Below are 19,549 nucleotides of genomic sequence, written 5' to 3' on the forward strand. Positions count from 1 at the left end.
GTAGCGTACCAGCCTCCTTCTTCCATGGCATTTTCCAGGCAAGAGTACTGAAATGAGTTGCCATTTCCTTCTCCAGTGGATCTTCCCAACCCAGGGATCGAAACCGGGTCTCCCGCATTGTAGGAAGATGCTTTACGGTCTGAGCCACCAGGGAAGTTGCTGTCCCTGGTTATCTACAAATCCACTGCCAAGGAAGACTTGCCATCAATCAACCCCAGACTTCTCTCGGGGGAGGCCTCTCTCTGCCGGCTCAAGAGGGCCCTGCAAGATGAGGACCATCCCCATCTCCCTCCCTGTGACTTCACAGCACAGCCCTGGAAGAACACAACCTAACCATCCTCTAACACATCGCACATACGTGTGTGTGTGTGTGTGTGCGCGCGCGCGCCTTGCTTAGTTCCCCAACCACGGTGGATGTGTGTCTGTCTGTCTGTCTTAGTTCCCCAACCAGGGAATGACCCCAGGCCCTCAGCAGTGAAAGCGTGGAATCCTAACCTGGACCACCAGGGCATTCCTGAACACATGCATTGTAACGGAGGTGGGGGGGTTGTTTACTTGCATTCTTTCACAGGCATTTTACTGTTACTCAGAAGTAGGAAGATTTAAAAGAACGGACAGGGTCTCACAAAGTGTCTTCACTGGTTGGAGGGCTGATGCCAAAAAATAGTGTCTTTAATAATTTTGGAGTCAGATTTAAAAGCTCAAAGAACTCTGTAAAGAAGGATTTGCTTATTTTCAGGAAAGCAGTCACCATATCCCCAGCCACAGACATAGAATAAATTTTATTTTGTAACAGTCATGGGAGAAGTCATTTTCAAAACAATATTCAACATATCTTAGAAGGATCAAAATCCCAGAAACTCAATAAAACAATCCAGGAGAACTCTTAGAGGAAATCTAGGCAATGAAAGACCTACTGGAAGGTTTTGGTCTGAGACCTCGAGAAGCTGCCTAAATAATCTCAAAATGAGATACTATCAAGCACATATAGCTCACCTTACAATTAAAAACAAAACAAGACAAAACAAAAACCAGGAATGACACCCTGAAAGAAGGAAAAGATAAAATGGAAGTGTGTCTACTTACACATCTTCCCATCATTTTCCCACATCCACAGAAAAAACTAACCCTAAGATTAGTTCTGTAACTTAACAGGGGTCTGGGTGACACAGACACACACACTGTCAAAACACACCAGGACAGCAAAGATTTGTCCATCTTGTGGCATATAAGTTTTGTAGCAGAAGGGGGAAAAATGACTGTATATAAATACTTGAATTAATGATATAACAGCTAAAGTATTTAGGGGAAAGTATGTTGATATCTGCAATTAATATAAAAAGCACAAAAGACAGATGATTGGATGGATACAACATGAAAAAATGAATAGACACATGGTAATGCAATAAAGTGGAAGTCACTCAGTTGTGTCTGACTCTTCATGATCCCGTAGATTATACAGTCCATGGAATTCTCCAGGCCAGAATACTGGAGTGGGTAGCTGCTCCCTTCTCCAGGAGATCTTCCCAACCTAGGGATCGAACCCAGGTCTCCTGCATTGCAGGGGGATTCTTTACCAGCTGAGACACCAGGGAGTCCCTTGGACTGCAAGATCAAACCAGTCAATCCTAAAGGAAATCAACCCTGATTATTCATTGGAAGGACTGATGATGAAGCTGAAGCTCCAATACTTTGGCCACCTAATGCGAAGAAATGACTCACTGGAAAAGACCCTGATGCTGGGAAAGATTGAAAGCAGGAGGAAAAGGGGACAACAGCGGATGAGGAGGTTGGATGGCATCACCTACTCAATGGACATGAGTCAGAGCAAGCTCCGGGAGTTGGTGACGGATAGGGAAGCCTGGCGTGCTGTAGTCCACGGGGTGGGCAAAGAGTCAGACACGGCTGTGGGACTGAACTGAACGCAAGCAGAACTGTTAATAACATAACCTGGGAATAAGGCTTTTTACTGTGGAATTCTTTAAACTTTTCTGAATGTTTGAAAACGCCCCTGTTATAACATTAAGAAAAACCACCGCAAGAGTGAATAAACATGGTAAGAATCCGAGAGTCTGGCCATGTGCCACGTTTCATTAGACACGTTCAGAGACTTGTGGGGCAATCTGAAGTTTTATCAGAAAGGAATATTTACGGAGCATAACGTTCATCTGAAAAATAGCATGGTGGACTCTGGAAGGAAAAGAACTAAAGCGTGGTCCTGAGCTTGTGAGACACAGAACTCTCTCTGCTGTGAACGGAGTTGAAACAGCTTGGGCGTCTGTGCGCATGCTGCCGTCTTCGCAAGCACACTGAGCGCAGCCTTTTTTCTCTCCTTCGGAGGCAGGCCCTGGCCTCTGCCTCTACTGAGAAACGACAAGCGATCCAGCAGAAATACACACACCATTTGCAGGAGTAAGTTTTGGCTTCCATGGCTCCCATCTGCAAAGCTCTCAGGGTGGTCTCCCAGGAACCACGGTATAGACAATCACCTTTCCTGCCTCCCTCCTCCCATCTTCAACTTTAAAAGAAAAAAAAAAAAAAAAAAAAATGTTGACTTTCCTGACTTGAGAACTAGGCTGTTTGGAGGTTTTGGAAAGTTAATCTTTGATTCTTGTCCTATTTCTTCATGTACTGATGTAGTGCCTATAAATGAAACCCCATAATCACATTTCCTTCTTCATATTTCAGTGTTTCTCTTGCAAGTCCTTCCCTACAAAATTACCAAGCCAGAAAGCTTTGGGTTTTAAAGAGGTCTTGATTCTACGGTTCTATTTTACCCAGTTTGAGTTGATTCTATGGTTCTATTTTATCTAGTTTGAGTTATGTTTGATATCTAAAGTACAAAAGGCCCATATTTTAGAAATGCATTTTACACAATTGAATCTGTAATACAATAGGTGGTTTGTTACCTTATACCTACCAATCTCCCTTTCTGTATATTTTTTTCCCCGTGAACTAATTCAAAACGCTGCTGCAATCAATCACATCTCTGCCAGATACACTGAGGCTCAAGTCACTTGGAACTTTTTCCTTGCTCCTTTAAAAGGCTCACCTTAGTTCTCTGCTAATGGGCCCTGAGCATCTCTGACTTCTCTACCACCTCCAGCTATGGAGCAACTCAAAGTCTGGCCACTCAAGGACTCCAAACAGGGACCACAGCTTTGCTGAATTGGGGGAAGGCAAAGAGGAGGCTGAGCAATACACGACCGGATGGAATACTCTGGTGACTGGCATAGTAAGCTGGTTAAGAGCATGGTCTCTGGAGTTCGTGGGGTTCAGACTGGGCTCTGCCACTTCCTAGCTGTGCTCCTTTGGGGAAGTCATTTAACCTCTCTGAGTCTCAGCTCCATCGGTTGTTAAAAGGGATGGTGCTAATGATAGCGGCAATTCCCTAAGATTAATATGAGGACTCGGTGAATTAATGACCGCTAAACTGCATAGTAAACAGAGCACTCAAGTGGATAAGAAAGAAGCCTGAAAACACCTCCCAGGTGTACCTCCAGCCTAAGAAGACTATGTTCTTTATCCACTCGGGTGGACACTTCCCTAATTTGCAACCTGGAGCCACCCAAGCCCTTGCCGGCACCATAGCCCGTTTCAACAAATCTTCTCCTTCCCACACTCACAAGTGTTTCTTCCATTTTCTGAACTTCTGTGAGAAGCCTGACCATTTCTCCCTTTTCCACAGGACAGTGTAATCCACCCAGTACTCAGCAGGGTCTTGTGCACTGTGTCCCAAACAGGCCAAACAACTCCCATTTGGGGCCAGCATCGAATGAGCTGGAGTCTGATTATAGCCTAAGGTGCTCGCTGAATCACAAGTACCCCCAGATCTATGCACTAAGGGGGCCCTGCAGAGGAGGGATCCTCCACCACAGCACTATCGACATTCTGAGCCAAGTCATTCTTCGTCGTGGTGGCTGTCCTGTGCATTGTAGGAAGGTTAGCAGGGTCCTCTGCCTCTATCTCAGAAGATGGTAGGTAGCACACCCTAAGAGGATCAAATATGTTTCCAGAAACCGCCAAATACCCCTGGGGCAGCGAGGGGTGGTAAAAGACCCTCAATACCCTTCTTTCCCTTTCTCCCTTACATTGAGAGCCACTGCTCAAGAGAATGGAGAGAGACCCCAAGTTACTGTCTTACTTTTCTACTGAGAAAGCATACCGAAAACAAACAGATCTTTCCTAACTAACAGCTGCATTTATGACTGGCACCTTCGAGACTGTCATGACTAGCTACTTTCAACAGAGAAAGTCACAATCACTAAGCTCTGGTTCCTCTTCTTTAAGATGGAGATAACTATACAAAGGTTTAGGACTGTTTTAGGCATTCAGTTACCTGATGCGTACATAAAAAGCAAGGTGGCCCATTGTTAAAGAATCAGCCTCCCAACCAGGCGAGTAGCGTTCAATCCCTGGATTGGGAAGATCTCCCTGGAGAAAGAAACGGCAATCCACTCCAGTATTCTTGCCTGGAAAATTCCTTGGACAGGGGAACCTGGAAGGCTACAAAGAGTCGGACATGACTTAGCGACTAAGCAACAACGCATACCTAGTGCTTAGCCCAGTGCCTGGCAAATAGCAGAAAGTAAAATCATTCAATTAAACATGATACAATGGTCCCTAGAGCCGAAAACATTCCCCAGAACAGGTAGAAACAGGAGAAAACAAGGACAACCCAAGGATGGCATGAGAAGCAGGGGCAAGCAGGTCCATGCATTTCATACTAAAAAGAGGCAGAAGGGTGTCTGTTTCACTCACAGTGAGTTTCTCATAAGGCTTCACATTTTATCCACGAAGGTTCCACCCACATGTATCTCCCCTTCCAAATCCTACAGGAGTTCCCTGAGTTACAAACACCCCACAACTTCAGACGGTTGCATCGTCTCTGTCTAAATCCCCCATGGGGCAAGACCAAGCTGTGAGGAAAACGGTGCTATTAGGGCAGACTGACCTCAAATTTCTTTTGCACGTTTCATCACCCTGATAGGAATTTTACAAATACCGTGTTTCCCTATTCTCCCTCCCTTTTCCTGTTTCAGAGTCACAGTTCATAAAAAAAAAAAAAAAAAAAAGACACATACAATCGTGTTCCACTTTTTCCATCCATCTTTTGTTCCATTAGTAAACCAAGGAACACTGGCCGTATGGATAAGTGTGTGAGGATAAAGACAGTTATCCTGGAAGTCTGGAGGAGCTCTGTAGAGGCAGTCACTTGCTGGGTGACCAGGGTCGGTCAATGAATGAATCTCCACTAGCCTCAGTTTTTTCATCTGTGCAACAGGATCTGTGTACATCTGTGTACATCTCTGCCATACAGATGCAATGATCTCAAATATGCAAAGTTCCTGGCTCAGACCATGTACATCCATGTGTTAGTCGCTCAGTCATGTCCAACTCTTCACAACCTTATAGACTGTAGCCCACCAGGGTCCTCTGTCCATGGGATTATCCAGGCAAGAATACTGGAGTGGGTTGCCCTGCCCTCCTCCAGGAGATCTGCCTGACCCAGGGATTGAACCTGCATCTCTTACATCTCCGGCATTGGCAGGTGGGTTCTTAACCACTAGCATAACCTGGGAAGCCTCAGAACATAACAGAATAAATGACTGTTATTATCACACACCAGAACTATACATAAAGCCTCTATCCTTCAAAGTGTCCAAGTTTACCAACAGGAATGCTCCCAAGATAATTCATTTTTTCCCACATTCTCCCCCTGCCTCCGACACTGAACTCAAAGATCCCTTATACCGCTCCTCCCTCCTGCCAAAACAGACAAACAAAAACCTAACTGGAGTCTAGGATAAACCACCCTATTCAAGCATGGTTTGTATGTTTCGTTTCATCAGCTGCACTGTTTTCCATGATTGTTCCAAATGCTTGACATTCTGGCAGCGTGAGTGAAGAAACACTGGGTTCAGCCTGGGGGCTTAACCTTCATCACATGAGTTTCATCACTGTTCCTGCTGCTTTTTCTGTTCCAAACACATTTGGGGGAGAAAAGCAGTTAATAATAAGGAAACTATCTATGCTTTTTAAAAAAAAAACTCCCAATACCTACTGAAATAACCACTCACTCTTATCAGCTCAACTATGAAAATACGGTGGAAAAAAGTCATTTCTGAAATAAATCAGAAATGTTTTCCTCAAGTAAATGAGTAATTACAGTGACTCTTACTGTCCCATGGTTTGGGCACAGTTTTGAAAGGAATTCCATAAAAATATATCTGCATTTTCCATTCCTATATACTTAAATGAATTTGTTTAAGACTTACAAAGTTAAAGGCAATTGTCAAAAATCTGTTTATTTTCTTATTGATTTTAAAATAAGATTGATAAGAAAAAACAAAAAAGGCAATTTTTCAAACTAATATTTAAAAGCATGCTTAGAACTAATGATTTCAGCCTGCATGTATGATTCCAACTTCTACTGAGGTAATATTTGGGTTCTGTGTGAGCATGCATGACCAGTATCTGCAAATGTGAATAGAAAAAAAAAAAAAAATATCCCACAAGGGGTCATCAATTATTACAAGTTTGTGCGCTATACTAGCTCTTCAACTATGACAGTCTGGTAAGCAAACACAAATGAGTGAAGTTCATAAACATGGTGTTCAGGGTAATTTCCATAACCAGAACCATGAACAGGCCGTAACAGCCATTAAACCAAAGTGGCAGTGTCAATACCTCCATTCCTACCTCGGCTCGTAGCACAACATATAAAATAAAACCTTGTTGTAGTCAATGTTAACTGGGCTATCTTCAGCTTTTAAAAATGTATTCTTAGCATGGCATTTCTAAGCATAGAAGATCTGAAAGTCTTTATCTGTTCCTTCTCAAATTTAAGAGAAAAATGACAATCTCAAAAATCACAACAGCCTAAAGTAACCCCAATCTCATCATCTTTTCCACTGTATGTTGAATAAATCACTTATCAGATGTATACAAAGAATAATTCGATTATGTGAAAACATTTAAGGTGTAAAGAAAAAGCTGAAAAGGAACACCAAGAAGAAATTTGGTCAAGCTCTTGAGATTTAAGAAAGATATTTCTCTCATTTTAATTATAGTTAACTTTAAAAAAATGTTGCTTTTACTTTACTGAACTTCAAAAAGATTTTAAAGTGCCTAAATTATATCTATTATGGACTAGGAAAAGTGAAAGACCAAAAACTGCTAGAAAGTGAGATGCTATCCACAGCAAAACAGAGATGGCAGAATACCCCTTCTGCCCAGAGCCAGATGTAAATCACCTACAGAAATAAGATTCCACTGAGAGTTACACTAATAATACATTCATTCCTGACAGAAACAAATGCATGTTTTCACTTCTTTCTGGAGAAACTGAGGCATTCAGGATTTCCCAAATGTCTCCAAGATGAATGAGTGGTGTCTGGCTGATGATTCACGAGTCCCTGGCACTCAAACCTACCTTTTTTTTTCCATTCCGTGAAAATCTACAAAGAACACAGAAATCCTGTTTAAAACTTTAATCCTTCTGAAAAACAGGATGAGGCTTTATAAGTTTGCTAGGAAGTCTTCCTACTAAAAACTACCAGTTTTTGACAAACTACTCGAGTTGATCTTGAAAAATATACATGAGAAAATATTCATGAAAATTCTGAAAGCATGAATGGGTAAAGAAAGGAGACCAGCTCCATCACGTACCAAAACACATTATAAAGGTACAGTCATTGAGATGACGGTGGTTCTTGAACAGAGAACAAAATGTTTCGTCTGAGGGCAGGAAGGTGGAACAGGAGTGGGCTGGACCACCCCTCCCACTCCTTAAACCAAAATAAAATATACAGGAATGAAAAATGTAAATAAAGATACATCTTTTATTTTCACAAAATGTCACTGATACTCAAAAGAAACTTTCTGGAAGTATCTATAAAAAACTAATACCTTCAAGGGGAGTGATCTAAAATGAAACAGAACAACTGTGAATATTCATGCAACGAAAGCACTGCATCCACATTTGTAGAGCAGAAACTTAAGAAGATGGTAGGAGAAACAGAAACTCTCTAATTGTATGAGACTTTATTCATCTCTCAGTCCACAGCAGAATAAATGGACAAAGAGTATAGAAATAATGGAAAATAGACGTAATGTGCAAACCCATATATAACTCTGGACCCTGAAAATACGAATATACCTTCTTTTCACATGTTCACAATACAGTCATAAAATTACCATCTATTACGCCACAGAAGGTCTACAGCTAAATACATGAAATGAATGCATGTATGAAAGTTATATAAAGTAACTATAAAATGGAGGTACAAGAGAGATGAGGTGACGATGAATCTAGGATCCTTGAAGTAACTCTACATAATTAAATAGAGCCCTGACGCATGAAGAGGGTAAGAGCTTTCAGTTCCTCTAGTTGTTTGTTGTGATCACTTTTTTTTTTTTTTTAAAGAAGCCACAGAATCCCTTGAGAAAAAGGTACTTAAAACCATCTGGTACTTCCTAAAATAGCCAAGGTAGAGGATTATCTATTTCTTTATATAAACTAAAAGAACACCACCTCCTACTGTATTTTCATGTTTAATTAACTTCAATGACAAGCTCATTCCTGGGCTTTGCTTAAACTTAATATATACAGATTACTTCTTCAAGATCTGTTTTTGACAGATATGGAGGCCATCTTTCACCCCACTCCCCATAACAGCCTTTCACATGTATAGAACGATGCTTTGTAGATTGCCCTTATTAAAACAGCCTTCTTACAGTCTACATCTTCATTCCCTGATGACTGTCCTCACTGAGCTGGGACTACATCCTTTGTTTGATGGCTTCCAAACCAAGAAAACGTCCTTGAAGGTTTCTGTTTCCGTATGTTTAATTTGTTTATATGTATGCACTAACTAACGCAAAGTCTTAGAAAACATAATCTCTGTTTTTAAAGTTCAAGTTACATTGTTATGGAACTCATTTTGCCTTCACTAAAATAAAATTAAAAAAAAAAAAAGAAAAAAAAACAGGGCTGAGTTTTGATAGAATTAATTCACAACCAAATTTTATTTTGAGAAACTGCTCCATGATGGTTATTTCCTAAAACCATACTTGCCCTGTTTTAAAAATGCCATCCTCCTCACCAGCGTCACTTATTTGCATGCACATTCTGAAAGGACAATTAATTCTAACTTGTCATGATTTGCATTTTCTCCATTTCAGGTTAACTTCCTTGAAGGTCTTCACAGCCCACATGGGACCAAGTTGCCCACACTCCCTTATTCTCTGGCCTGGCTCGGTTTCTGTCATAGCACCTAACAGAGTTTGCTGTTGCTCTGCAGCCAGTTTGCTGATCTTCTGTCTTCCTGCGGGAAGGGAGATCCTCATCTGTCTGAAGCAACACAGGGCCCTGCTCACACAATGCTGGCTTGGAGTGAACAGTGAGGCTCCATCAATTCAGGATACAGAGAACCAACGTTTAAAGCGCTGTCCATGCATGGGAATTGGCCACAGTCACTAAGCTATTAATACTGACAGATAATCTTTAAGTGGGCTTCCCAGGTGGCGCAGTGGTAAAGAGTCCACGTGCCAGTGCAGGACCACACAAGGGTTGAGGGCTCAATGCCTTCAGGAAGATTTCCCTGGAGAAGGAAATGGCAACCCACTCCAGTATTCTTGCCTGGGAAATCCCATGGACAGAGGAACCTGGACGGCTGCAGCCCACAGGGTCGCAAAAGAGTTGGAGGCTACTGAGCGCATGCACACGCACACGCGCGCACGCACACACACACACACACACACACACAATCTTTAAGCAGATTAATTATTAATAAATTAATACTCAGAAGCAGTGAATTCTGATAACATCCCATAATGCACTGATGCCTCCAAAGCAGAAAAACACACCAGGCAAATTCATTCAGTCAAAGCAGCCATGCAGCAGCCAATGAAGCAGGGCCTCATAGCTCTTTTTGTTTTTGTTTTCCCAGAACAGCTGTCACTACCATCACACATGCACATACAGACAACTTTGGAGCATGTCATGAAATATTTCTGTTTGTAAAATAGGTCTATCTTTTCTAGAAGGCTGGAGCACACCATCAACTGAAGGCACGCAGTCACCATCTTTCCTGGCAGGAACCCAATTCTAATAATTTCCAGAAGCTTCATTTCATTAACGTATCTTTGCATGTGAGGGTGTACTAAATAAGACAAGCTAATTTCTGCCTGAATGTTTTTTTTTTTTTTTTTTTTTTACTAAGTGCACTGAAGTAACAACTACTAGGGCCATTTTGTAGTTATGAAAGAAAGGGTACATATTTATCCTTTATTGCATATTTGATATATATATATATTTATATATAACATATATCCTATATTACATATGTGTGATATTTGAGTTGTGGGTTGGAACTTTCTTCTGCAATTTTAGCAACAGCTGATGCTTTAAATTTGGTTTTCTTTCAACATTCCTTTTCATACTGGAGAAAAAAAAAAAAGGAATGTTGAGCACCAAAGAATTGATGCTTTTGAACTATGGTGTTGGAGAAGACTCTGAGAGTCCCTTGAACTGCAAGGTGATCCAAACAGTCCATCCTAAAGGAGATCAGTCCTGAATATTCATAGGAAGGACTGATGCTGAAGCTGAAACTCCAATACTTTGGCCATCTAATGTGAAGAGCTGACTCACTGGAAAAGACCCTGATGCTGGCAAAGATTGAAGGCAGGAGGAGAAGGGGACCACAGAGGATGAGATGGTTGGATGGCATCACCAACTCAATGGACATGAGTTTGACCAAACTCCAGGAGTTGGTGATGGACAGGGAAGCCTGGCGTGCTGCAGTCCATGGGGTTGCAAAGAGTTGGACACGACTGAGCGACTGAAATGACACATTCCTTGATAAGTTTCTTTTACAAATCAGATCAGATCAGATCAGTCGCTCAGTCGTGTCCGACTCTTTGCGACCCCATGAATCGCAGCACGCCAGGCCTCCCTGTCCATCATCAACTCCCAGAGTTCACCCAGACTCACGTCCATCGAGTCAGTGATGCCATCCAGCCATCTCATCCTCTGTCGTCCCCTTCTCCTCCTGCCCCCAATCCCTCCCAGCATCAGCGTCTTTTCCAATGAGTCAACTCTTCGCAAATAGCCCAATCAATTTAAGAAATACCAAAGGGATTTCTTTATAGAAAAAAAAAGTTGTAGTTTTAAGTCATATATAAATTTTAAACATTTCCTAATAATCAAATGCAAAACTGATCACATCTCAGAACCACTACTTTCACAGCCACAACCACAACAGACCATGAAGATAGTACATAACTCACAAAAAATTGAATGAATGGGCTATGGGTGAGCATGTATTTTGAAAATCAGTTTGGTGGTTTCTCCAAAAAGTTAAGCACAACACTGTCATAAGACCCAACAATTCCACTCCTAAACAAGAAAAACAATCTACACAAAGGACCTGCAAATACTCTGAGCAGCATTATTCAAGTACCCCGCCCCCACCAAAAAACAAAAAAAGGCAAAACGCCGCAAACAACAAGTCTATCCTATGCACACAATGGAATGAATCATGCAGCAAGGACAGAGCTCCTGACACTCGCTATGCCACAGAGAAACTTCAAAAAATTCCATGAGTGAAAAAAAGCCAGGTGCAAAAAAAGCCAAGGTTCCATGCACATGAAGCACCCACAAAAGGCAAACGTATACCCAGACAAAAAGTGGATTAATGGTTGGATGGGGCATGAGGGGAGATAAAATGTTCTAAAATTGATTAAAGAGATAATTGCATTATTCAGTAAAAGAACTAAAAATCGCTTGAAAAGGCCAACTTTTAGGATCTGCATTATATGCCTCAAAATGGTAAAGAGAGAGGGGGGAAAAAAAACCTTGGGCTCTGAAGAAGCATCCATAAAATGAGAAGTAATGTGGGAGATAAAAGATCTGGGTGACAGTGAACATGTCTTGATTAAAGCTAACCCCTATCCATTTGTAAAAAAAAAAAGTCACTTACCACGATACCCAGAAGACCAAAAGGAGTGGAGAAGCTTCTACTTTGGTCTTTAAAATAATAGATAATACCATTAGCTTAGGGATTTCACCACAGAATTATGGGTAACCTCAAATAGAAACCAAGTTTCATTCTAGGCTAATCATGACAACTGTCAAGACTTTTAAAAGCCCACAAATTAAACTCACATGAAGTAAATCCAATGATTTCCAGTTAATCCTCAGAAAAACAGGACTGTTAAAATATGTTTGTAAGATGTTTGTAAGAACAGGTCCCTGTCATGAGGGTTTAAACAAAACTCCTACGTTACCAGCAATATGATAGAAATTATCAAATTCAATCTTTTATGACTTCCCACCTAGGGCTTTTTGTCTTCCAGGCAGTTTCAACTCAAAAACAAAAATTAAGTTTAATTGGTTTACTCTGAAGTTTACTGAAACCAAGCGACACAGACCACACTGTTTATTCGTCTCTACATCTTCAGGTACCAGAGCCTCATTGTGAAACATACTGGGTTTCCTCCTACCCTTTAAGTATCCTAATGTTTGTAAATGTTGCTGCCTGATTTTTTCCATGTGGTTCAAAGTTTGTATTCACACAGCCTTTTTTTTTTTTAATGAAGCACTAGCACAAGTATGCCTGAACTCTAAGAGGGAGTTGAGAGAGAAAGGCAGATATACAGACTATAAAAGAATAACAGAAAAATGGAATTACTAAAAATGTAAAGGCTATGTCAAAATTACTCAGAAAAAAACATAAAATGAGAGTTTGAGCTCCTGTTTTACAGTCTAGAACTTTGAATCAATAAGTATTTTTAATCAAAAAAACAAAACAAAAACAAAATCCTATTTTCAAATGGTCTATTAACTCAGCAAAAGCTATTTTCCTTAAAAAAAAAAAAAAAAACCTTAAAATCCTAAGATCATGAACTCAAATTTTTATCAGTGCTAAAGTTACCACCTTACTAGGCAGGTCATCTCACTTAGAAATACTGAAGGTAAAAAAACATATATATTACTTTGTCAATCATGAGACAAAAATATATAATGCCTACAAAGCTGGATAGTTTTATACTTTCACACAAAACAATGGGAACTGGTTAATTTTATACCACTTTCCATAAATTCACATCCCGAGAAAATCAGGTACACCTGTATTTTTAAAGCAAAGAGAATGGGGAGAGGAAAATCATTTAGCAAGTTACCCAGATGCACAGCTACCCAGGATGAAAGCCACAGGACTGTCTCAGCTCTTGCACCACCACCAAAACATATGCCCCACATCAAAATTTAATTACACTGCACAACACTTTGTGAATTGAGCTTCATATTTTTATCGACTGCTCTGCTTTTGACAGGACAGTTTCCTGAAGGAAAGTTCCAAGAATTGAAAAGTTCCAACACCCACATACCAGAAAGCGTTTCCTGAATTTTGTTACAGGAACTGACTTCTGCTGTAATTTTAACATTTACTTTCCAGAGGAGTTCCATTTAAAAATTTTTGTTGCAGATTCTTTGCTCAACACCTAGACAATGCTCTTGCTTAAAAGAGTGGGGGTGGGGGGGAGAAAAAAACAAACTTTTATTTCAGTTTCAAAAGTTGGGATGTGATTGACTGACTCACTTGTACAACTGACTCAGTTGTAACTTTTTCCCTGGGACCAAAAACAACTGCCACCTGACAGGGGACAGGGGTGGGGGCATGGAGTTAGCAATTTTGGGAGGGAGCCCAGAGTAGACATGAAAGGGTTGATTAGGTAACCAGGTCCTTAAGAAGTAATTCTTGGGAAAGCTCGGCTTGAGCAAACATTGGAGGTTGCTTCTTGGTATCTCCCTTTTCGTGTTTTAAATATAGGTGCATTTGGACATTTGAACTCATAGAATTTGTAATTGATATGTAAATTTATAAAAGTAGACATCTTCCTTCTGTACCAACCTCTTGTCTATTTCATTGGGGGGGAAGGAGGAACACGTGCACCGATGAACATATATTAAATCAGAATGTAACGGCATTGCATGATATAGTTTATATGACACTATATCTCTCTCACACACACCTGATTTCACCAAGAGTGGTAGGTGACCCTCTGGCCTCAGACCCAGCAGGGCTCCTCTACCCAAGCTCAACCCTGGACCTACCCACTAGGAATCTCTGGGTGGGGGTGGGGGGAGTGTAGAATCTGCCTGTTCAGAAGCTCTCGTGGTGCTTCTTGTGTCTAGTCCGGTTTGAGAACCTTGAGCTTAATATAACCACCCTGCCCCTAAAATATTCCTTCACTTTTATTTGTTTCATTGCCCAATTGAGTGGTAAGCAATACTGGAAAGAAAGGCAAGATCCTTTGTGGGTAAAACACCGGCAAGCCAGTGACTCAAGAGTCATCTCCTGAACTCTCCCTGGCCCACCCAAACAAAGGATCAAGTGGCCCACAGGCCTCCAGGGGTTCACCATCACATGAGCCATGGGGGAGGAAGGACAATCCTTGGTACTTTCAGGACGTGGGGGAACTGTGGGTGTCCCTCTGGAAACACGACACCTAATCCCCAAATCAAGACAATTTAGCTGTCAATAGAAATACAATCTATTCCCCCTTCTGTTTGCTGCGGTTCCTTTTGACAAGATGTCACTACTGGGATTTCCTCTTAATATATTAAATCTGACATCAAATTACTGCTTTGAGTAACAGCCTTAAGAACCCGACAGGAGTTCCAATCTGGTTAAATTAAAAGAGAAGCCAATAAACCAACGCAAGAAAACAACAGACGTTCACCAGAGAAAAAGACTCGCAGGATATTAAGTTGGCTGGCTTTGTGGCCCTCAGGTTAAGCTTTAACTCGCTATGGGTAGATAGGAAAAGGGGAAAGTTTGCACAGGGGCGGGATTCTCAACACTGATCGCTGCCAAGACACAAAAAGTCAGCGCTGGGATGGTTATTAAAGTTAATTTTTACTTTTGGGTCTCCAAGGGCATTAACACCAAAAGTTATAAATCTTATCCACCTCCCTCCCCCAGGGCCTAATGCTAAACGTCATCTGCGACAGACATACTCGAGCAACATATTATTTTGTGTTCTAATTGCTGTTTTATTTCGAGCAAAGGAACACATTTACATTTGTACAAAAATGAATGAAGGGGGATTTTCCTCGTGGCACGGTGGATTAGAATATGCCTGCCAAAGCAGGGGACACAGGTTCGATACCTGCCATGGGAAGATCCCACATGCTGCGGAGCCTGCAGCTACAACCACTGAAACCTGCTGCCTAGAGCCCGTGCTCTGCACCTAGCGAGCGGCCCCTGCTTGCTGCCAAGTAAAGAAAGCCTGCACACAGCAACGAAGACCCAGCACAGCCAGAAATAAATAACTTTTTAAAAATATAATGAAGAACAATCTGAAGCAAAGCTAAAATACTACAATCTGGCTCCCCCCAGTTTTTTTCTCTGAAGGAAAAAGGATAGGTAACCATTTAAGCCGTAAAAGTTATGCACCCAACCCGTATCAATAAAATGAACCACAACAGAGAGGTAATGACACCCAAGCTTGGTATGTTTGTACTTCTGAGCCAAGAAAAGTTGTCCTCAGGGTGCCGACTGTATTTCCAACTGGTACGGAAGGTAAAGTCAGAATACACTGTAGTTGGTAGGCCTTTCTCACCACCATGTCAACGTACAGGACTTCCCCTTTCAGAGGACAGATTTTGGAAATACATTTATCGTCCTATCTCGGGAAGAAAACGAAATGGAGAACTTTGCTAACAGAAAACTAAGTTCAGATATTTAGAAGCAATCAAGTTGTATGTCACAACTCAAAGCAGTTATGAAACGAACCAGCTTTATAATTTCTCCATTTTACAACTATTAAGTAAATACGTAGATTCCCATGCTCAAAACAAGGGATAGTACCCAGATAAGGGTGATCTCTCTTATTGATGATTAAGATAATGAATATATTTGACATTTACGTTGCTTAAATGAAGCATTCACTGAATTCCATTTTCAAAATGGTATAGAACCAGTTAGTGAACACCCTTTCATGGTACAGTATGGAATCCCCTAAATCTGGTGAGACCGCTTGAGTCCATTTTGCCAAAGAAGATCCCCATAAATCAGCTGATTTAAAAAAAAAGACTCAATTCTCCTACCACCTTCATCATGGTAGAACCTGTCGTCTGAGCCAGGAAGCTCAGTTGGGCTCTCAGGATGAACTAGAAGGAAATCACTTAAGGGACCTGTCTGTCTCTCTTCTGTCCAGGACACAGTTTACAGTGGTGTCATGAGGGAAAAAATGAAGGCGTTCACTGGGGCAAAATACTGCATAAATTATTTCCCTCTTGAAATCACTTCCTTGAACTGCACTTTCCAAAACACCATTCTTCTTTGATATTTGCTCATATTTAATCAGAGTTTTTTTGCTTTCATGAATTTTCTTCCAAGGCAATCTTTACAAAGCTCATAAATCGGGGGTGGGGGCAGAGGATGGGGCAAAACTGGTTCCATACCAGTTTAAGGGCCCTGCCTTTTGCAAGGGAAAACTTTCCCCGCCAGAGTCAGAGATCCACCAAAAACCAGCTTCATAATAATCTTGGGAACAATCTGACTTTCCTCTGTTTTTTTTTTTTTTTAAACGTCATTAACTTTAGGCAAATTCAAACAAAAAACCTGTGGGAGAGTTCACTAAACCTAATTTCCTTTTGCAGTTTGTCTGAAAACTTTTTTTTTTTTTTTTTTGAGATGCTCTCAGCCACTAAAGAAGCAAGTTCAACTCCCCCAATCTCATTGGAGCACCCCAGCCCACCCTACCCTGGAGGTGGGGGCGGGGAGAACAGACCAGGGCTTCTCAGGTAGCGCGAGGTGCATTTAAAACCAGTTAATCCCTACCGGTAGTTGAAGATACATATATATTCCTTTCTAATATTCAGGGACTGCTTCAATGAAAGGGTTAGCAGAGATGAAGAATCAGACAAAGCCCTCTTTTCTCTTTTACCCATCAACACATTCCTCAATATAAGGCAAGCTAATCCTCATAGAAAAGGATAGATCTACAAACTGATAGGATTTTATACCTTCCCCTACCCATCATAGGGTTTACCAGTCCACAAAAGATGGTGGGCCAGGCTATATAGGTCTATGAAAACAGTTTCTAAGAGCTTTAGGGCAGAATTTGGAAACTAAAGCCACAGTCTGTAACTATTTCACATTAAAGGAAGCAAGTTTGTTACAATTCTCACAGGAAGTATCATCAATGTATCTGCTCTGCTTACAGATTCCCAAGAACTGCACACACTGATCTGAGAGAGGAGGCATCGAGTATGCTCTGCTTTAACAACCTTGTACTTTTAAGTAACTGCCTTTCTCCACAATTCTGAAAAGGCAAACCATATATTTGACGTTCTCAAAATACTGACCCAAAATCTAACTTTTAAAACTTAGGCAACTGACCTTTCATTCAGTAAATGTCTTCCATATCTAGCAGAAGACATAACACAAAGCAAAACAAAACAATCAATTTGGTACTTTCTGCTTTAAAGTGAAGGAGAGAATTATGCAACCTTAACTGATGAAAGTTCAGAAGCCAGAAGATACTTAAGTAGTCTCTCCTTTGTTCAAAGTACTTCTAGCTTATGCAGGGGACACTAAAAATATGAGACAGTATCTTAAGGAGCTGACTACAGAGAAGAAATATACATGAAAAATTAGTCATACACCATTCAGTGCTACAAAATGCAACTTCATCTAAGTTTCCATCTACCTCTTCTACTCAAAAAACAACAGAAAACAAATTATTTAAGCAGTGCACAATGAAACTATTGTGGTTAGAACAAGCTGAGCTATTAATGTTTAGATCCAGTGAGTCCAAGAATCTAAATTAATTGTTTCAAAAACCAACGGGTGCGGCAAGAGGCACATGGACAGGATGTCACTGCCCCAGACTGTGCATCGCAGGTGACGGCTCCTTTTCTATTAGCACTGCTTGGGCAGCGGGGCCCAGCTTGAGGGTTTCCAGAAATCCAAGAAGACTTGCAATCTTCTCCATCTGTTCTCTCTCTGGATGTCGGAGAGACACTGCCCCACAAACACAATGTCTAAGTGAGCTTGAACCACATTCCAGCTATAAGTGAAGACAATGTGTATTCACCATTTGTAAAACACGGCCCAAAAAGATACATGCACCCCGATGTTCATAGCAGCACTGTTTACCATAGTCAAAACATAGAAGCGACTTCAAAATCCATCAACAGGGGAATGGATAAAGATGTGGTGTGTGTATATGTATGTATGTGCGTGCACGCATGTGTGCTAAGTCACTTCAGTCGTGTTTGGCTCTTTTCGACCCTGTGGACCGAAGCCTGCTAGTTCTTCTGTCCATGGGACTCTCATGGCAGGAATACTGGAGTGGGTTGCCATGCCCTTCTCCAGGGGATCTTTCCAACCCAGGGATCAAACTCATGTCTCATGTCTCTTGCACTGGAAGCAGGTTCTTTACCACTAGCGCCACCTGGGAAGCCCCTGTGTGATATGTATAATGTGTGTGTGTGTGCGTGTGTAATGGAATGTTACTCAGCCTTTAAAAAGAATGAAATAATGTTATTCACAGTAATATGGATGGAGTCGGACACGACTGAGCGACTGAACTGAACTGATACTGAGTGAAGTCAAACAGAAAAAGAAATGATATTGCTTACATGTAGAATCTTTGGAAAAAAAATACAAATGAACATAAAACAGAAACAGACAACAAACGAACTTATGGTTGGGGTTGGGGAAGAATAGTCAGGGAGTTTGGGATTGACATGCACACACTGCTATATTTAAAATGGATAACCAACAAGGACCTACTGTATAGCACAGGGAACTCTGCTCAAAGTTATGTAACAACCTAAATGGGAAAATAATTTGAAAAGAACAGATACATGTATATGCATAACTGAATTACTCTGCTGTACACCTGAAACACAACATTGTTGATCAACTGTACTCCAATATAAAGTTTATAAAAGCAATAAACTACAGGAAAGTTAAATAAATTCTGATGTTCCAGTGTACTGAAACACTGGGAGTTAGACAAAACAGTAATTTTAAAGAGTAAGTAGCAGTTTAGAACAATGCTTATCATATAATATTGCATGAAAACAAAACTCAGATTATATCTGTGATGAATGTAACTAAAATGATTTCTAGACCCTCTGCAGAAGAAATACAAAATAAATAAAACACAGTTATTGATGTGGTAAAAAGAAAGAAGGCTTCCCAGCTGGAAGCTAGTGGTAAAGAACCTGCCTGCCAGTCCAGGAGACCAAGAGATGCGGGTTGAGTCAGAAAGATCCCCTGGGGGAGGGCACTGCACCCCCACTCCAGTGTTCTTGCCTGGAAAACTTCAGGGTCAGAGGAGCCTGGCAGCTTACAGTCTATGGGGGTTGCAAAGAGTTGGACACAACTGAGCATGTGAGTGCGTGCTCGCACACACACATAGGAAAGAAAAGAAAATGCACATTTACTACTTGTGAGAGACACTCCCACAAAGCAGACATAATGCAAACAAGACATCATGGCCTTGTGGCTTTGTTCCTAGTTCA

General features: G+C 41.1%; 1 protein-coding gene across 11 annotated transcripts in view; it reads right to left on the reverse strand.

Moving 5' to 3' along the window:
* AFF1 (AF4/FMR2 family member 1) overlaps positions 1-19,549 on the reverse strand; it is a 196,427-nt gene that overhangs the window by 118,798 nt on the left and 58,080 nt on the right. The gene's annotated exons all lie outside the window — the stretch shown is intronic.

The sequence above is a fragment of the Bubalus bubalis genome, chromosome 7 (assembly GCF_019923935.1).
Source record: "Bubalus bubalis isolate 160015118507 breed Murrah chromosome 7, NDDB_SH_1, whole genome shotgun sequence".
NCBI lineage: Eukaryota > Metazoa > Chordata > Mammalia > Artiodactyla > Bovidae > Bubalus > Bubalus bubalis.